Genomic DNA, 5,583 nt, shown 5'->3' on the forward strand with positions numbered 1-5,583 from the left:
ACCTCACACCAGTCAGAATGGCTAAGATCAAAAATTCAGGTGACAGCAGATGCTGGCGAGGATGTAAAGAAAGAGGAACACTCCTCCATTGTTGGTGGGATTGCAAGCTTGTACAACCACTCTGTAAGTCAGTCTGGCGGTTCCTCAGAAAATTGGACATAGTACTACTGGAGGATCCCACAATACCTCTCCTGGGCATATATCCAGAAGATGTTCCAACTGGTAAGAAGGACACATGCTCCACTATGTTCATAGCAGCCTTATTTATAATAGCCAGAAGCTGGAAAGAACCCAGATGCCCCTCAACAGAGCAATGGACACAGAAATTATGGTACATTTACACAATGGAGTACTACTCAGCTATTAAAAAGAATGAATTTATGAAATTCCTAGGCAAATGGATGGACCTTGAGAGCATCATCCTAAGTGAGGTAACCCAATCACAAAGAACTCACACAATATGTACTCACTGATAAGTGGATATTAGCCCAAAAACTTAGAATACCCAAGATATAAGATACAATTTGCTAAACACATGAAACTCAAGAAGAACAGAGATCAAAGTGTGGACACTTTGCGTCTTCTTAGAATTGGGAACAAAACACCCATGGAAGGACTTACAGAGACACAGTTTGGAGCTGAGACGAAAGGATGGACCATCTAGAAACTGCCACATCCGGGGATCCATCCCATAATCAGCTTTCAAAAGCTGACACCATTGCATACACTAGCTAGATTTTGCTGAAAGGACCCAGATATAGCTATCTCCTGTGAGACTATGCCGGGGCCTAGCAAACACAGAAGTGGATGCCCACAGTCAGCTATTGGATGGATCACAGGGCCCCCAATGGAGGAGCTAGAGAAAATACCCAAGGAGCTAAAGGGATCTGCAACCGTATAGGTGGAGCAACAATATGAACTAACCAGTCCTACCTAAGCTCGGGTCTCTGGCTGCATATGTATCAGAAGATGGCCTATTCGGCCGTCAGTGGAAAGAGAGGCCCATTGGTCGTGCAAACTTTATATGCCTCAGTACAGGGGAACGTCAGGGCCAAGAAGTGGGAGTGGGTGGGTGGGGGAGCATGTGGAGGACTTTTGGGATAGCATTGGAAATGTAAATAAAATAAATACCTAATAAAAAAGAAATTAAAAAAAAAGAAAAGGATATAATGATATCCTTTTTCTACCAGAATTACCCCTTACTAATTTTGTAAAATATCTCAACACAAGTGGACAGAGCAATGCAATCTGGTTAAAGACTACTTTTTGTTTCACATGGGCATCTTCTGTCTGTGTCCTTCACAAGGTATAAACAATTAGGTGAAGACCACTCTCACGTTTCTCTTACAAGAATACTAATAATATTTGGGAGTGTTCCATCCCCACAAACTAATCAAGTTCCAGGGTCCCCTTCATCCTCACATGATTGCATTGATAGTTCTCTTTTGACAGAAAATTTTAAAGTTTAAATATTCATTTAGCAGTAACTTTTTTAAATGAGTTGGCATCCTCTTAAGTAGAACTTGATTTTTTTCTGAATTAGAGTCCTATTGTTTTTGTGAAAGTCACCACAAGTATCACGCTCTACTCTAACACAGCACATACAAGATTGCATTTGCGTGGGTCAAATGTTCCAAACAAATCTCACTGTATAAAAAAAAAATCAATATGCTTGTAGAACCCTGTTCTCTCTGAAGACTCAGAATGGTCAATTTCCTTGGGTTGACAGCTTTTTCCTTTGTCTTCAGCAGCAGTAATATATATCTCCAGTTTCTTATTTTTACATTCACATCTACCTCTGGTCAGTTAGAAAATGCTAAACACTTATATTCATCAATAGGTAACTCATAATGGCTACCATGTTCAAACCTTTTATTTAATCACAATTGCAATTGCTCTTTTGACATTCAATGTAAGTTACTAAGTATTTGAATTGGGGCATGGGTAATTTCATGACCCTTTATTCCATTAACTAGATAATCTAAGAAAGTATATTTTTTGAAATAAAAAAATGCCTGTGAAAGAATTGAAAGTCTATATGTATGTTATTTGTCTGTTGCTGGAGTAAAACACAATGATCAAAAGCTAATTATAAAAGAAAAGCTTATTTGACTCATAGTTCCAGAAGGATAGGTGTCTATCATGTTGTGAAGGCTCAGCCACAAGGAGATGGCATGACATCAGGAACAGGAAGCTGAGAGATTATTGAACTTTTTATTAATAAATCCTGGCTGTGGATGCACCACCTGCTTTATGTTCCCAAATGAAAGACTTTCACACAGCCTTTATATTTTAATATACCTTAATCAGTTTAATAGCTGGGCCACTGCCTAACCTCCATGTGGTTCATCCCCAGTTATTGCTTACTAATTCTGTGTTCTATCTTGGCTATTCTGGACCCAGAGGACTGCTTATCTGGGTCACAATCTGGGCCAAGCTCTCTCAACTCCTTCAAGTGGTGGCCATGCCTCTCTGTCCAGCAGTCTTCTCAGGCATGGTGTCTCTTCTTCCTTCCATACTCACACATCATGGCAGAACTCTCGTTCTTCCTTCTACTCCTGGTCCCAAGCCTGGGAAATCCTAAAATCCTGCCTCTGTCTGTCCTGCCCAACTATTGGTATCTTTATTTACCAATCAGAACCAACAAACGGCAAGTTCCCAGAAGCTATGTACAAATACACTCAGGTAAGCCAAGCCATTTTTGTTGGAGCATAATTAGCATTCCTAATGCAAGCAACTACAAGAGATCACATCTTTAACTATTATCACAGAACACACACACAAACACAATCACGCACACACACAGGGAGAGGGGCAGGGGGAGAGAGAGACAGAGAGAGAGAGAAGAAGGAGGAGGAGGAGGAGAGAGAGAGAGAGAGAAGAAGAAGGAGGAGGAGGAGGAGGAGGAGAGAACTTGAAATAAGGAGATACCATGAACTTCAAAGCCCTCCCCAGGGACACACCTCCTGCATCAAGTCAGCATCTCCTAAACTCCCCTAAGCAGAAATACAATTAGGTACCAGACATTCAAGTGCCTAAACCTATAGGAGATAGTTCTCATTTAAACCATGACAATTGTAGATAGGTCTCCTAAATACTATTTTTATATCTTGTAAGTTAAGCGTAGCTCACATTTTGTTAAGAAAAAATATATATTTGCACTTTCTTTCTACATTTTAAAACTTGATCCTTGGAGAAGAATGTACATGGTTCAGTTTTCTGAGAGATTTAGCTCAGCAAGACAAAAGACTTTAGGAATTTGAAATCAAAGGATATGAGAAAACATGCCATTTAACAGAAAATCTGGGGTTAATACACTGAAAACCCAGCCTAGAGAGAACAAAGTCAAGAAGAAATCAAGGGCTAGAGGAAGATACCAGAATCAAGAATATGAAGCAAGAGATCAAGTCTGAAAGAAGATGAAGGTTTCAAAAAGCATCAAAGAGGTCACCGGAATAAGCTGAAAATTGAGCAAGAAGCTCTGAAAGGCACAGGGGATAGCTGAAGTGCTTCTCAAATCTACATTTGGTGTGTGAATGGGCAGAGTGCTGGCCCAAAGGCTGATATTGGAGCTTGGGCTCAGATTTCTTTTAATGGTATGGGTAATGATCCACATTCTCAATGAATGTCATTTAACCAATAAACAGAATACGCTGCTCAGAATTAATTGGTTCAACTTCTAAAGCTTTCCTGGATGTCAACATCCAATAATTTAAACTGTTAAAGATAAAAACAAACAAGCAAGCAAACAAACAAACAAACAAAGGAATAAGATAAGGTGTCCTGTACTTTTTTCAAGTATGTTTTTCAATTCTTAATATTTTTTAAACTAATTAAATAATCACAATCTATTTTAGGTAAATATTACAGTATATATAAAATGTGGTTTATGTTAAAAAGAGAGAATAGACAAATTGGGTTACTGTTTTCTAATGTGACAAATTGGGTTACTTCCCATGTGAAGTGTTCTTTTTATTAGTTATTTTGTATATTTACCTTTCAATTGTTGTCTTCCTTCCTGATGCCCGCACAACTCCCCCCCCACACACACACACACACCATCCCCCCTTTCTTTTGCCTCTAAGAGGGTGTTCTCCCTCCCACTCCAACATTCCCTTATGGCATTCCTCTTCTCTTGGAGCATCAAGCCTCCACAGGACCAAGTGCATCTCTCTTCCACTGAGGCCAGACAAGGCAGTAGCAGGGTCCACAGACCAACACATTCATGTTCTTTGGTTGGTGGCTTAGTCCCTGGGCGCTCTGAGGGGTCCAGTTAGTTGATACTGATGTTCTTCATATGGGGTTGCAATTGCCTTCAGCTCCTTCAGTACTTTCCCTAAGTCTTCTATTGGGGTCCCCAGGCTCAGTTCAATTGTTGGCTGTGAACCAACATGGTACAACCATGCCAGGCTTCTGTCTTCAAGCATATCTTGGCATCAGCAATAGTGTCAAGGTTTGATGTCTGCAGATGGAATGGATCCCTAAGTGGGGTGGTCTTCAATCTTTGCTCCTTTATTTCCCCCCTGCATTTTCTTGAGACAGGAACAATTCTGGGTCAAAAAAATTAAAGATGAATAGGTGACCCCATCCTTGAACTGGGAGTCTTTGTTTATCTACTGTATGTTTGTCTCTTCAGGTTCTATTTCCCCACTGTTGGGCATTTCAGCTAAGGTAATTGCCATTAGGTCCTGGAAGTCTCTCACATTCCTTGTGTCTGGGACTTTCTAGTGGTTCAGCCATATTCCATCCTACACTGCCGTATATTTCTATTCATTCTCATGGCCCCGTGGGCTTCCCTTCTGTTTCCCCTCATACCTGATCCTGTTTCCCTTTTTTTCCTCCCCAAGCCTTCTCCCACCTAGGTCTGTGAGTTGTATCATGGTTTTTGTGAACTTTTTGGCTAATGTCCACTATCAGTGAGCATATACCATGTATATATAAGAAGATATTAATATAAACTCTGGTGATAAACTACTATCCAGTTATAAAGTATAATGTAATGCAGGTTTATAATGTACCTCTTGATAGTATAAAATCTGATTTATTTTCTACAATTTTTTAATTAAGACTTTAAGAATTTGTATTCTCTTACATTCTTAATCCTATGTTCTAGAATCACCCCTTTGGTATTATTCAGTTGCCTATGACAGGAAGAATATTAACTTTATGTTTTACAAATTGGAAATCAAAAACTAATGGGTTCTCACTACTTCTGTTCAATGATATTGTCTAGTTATTAGCTCCATTGGAAAATTAAATTTTAATGTATTTTAAAACACTAAGAATTGTATCAGCATTAGAAGAAGAAACTAAGGTTGAAAGTGTTTGTTATTTCCCAGTTCAAATGTTAAAAATGAATCATATAGTTTTTTGAGGCTCAAATATAAGTATTGTTTATGCTAAGATTTTATATTGTAATTTTATTTTACTATACTATTGGGATTTGAAATAGATCCACTATAAAGTTACCACTGAACATGTAATTTAACCACTAAGCATGTAATTTAACCTGCAAATGTTATTTAAATCTTGAAATATATATGTACATATATATTTACATATGTAGATATATAGATACACATG

The sequence above is a fragment of the Mus caroli genome, unplaced genomic scaffold, assembly GCF_978045245.1.
Source record: "Mus caroli unplaced genomic scaffold, Mus_caroli_1 scaffold_12, whole genome shotgun sequence".
NCBI classification, from domain to species: Eukaryota; Metazoa; Chordata; class Mammalia; order Rodentia; family Muridae; genus Mus; species Mus caroli.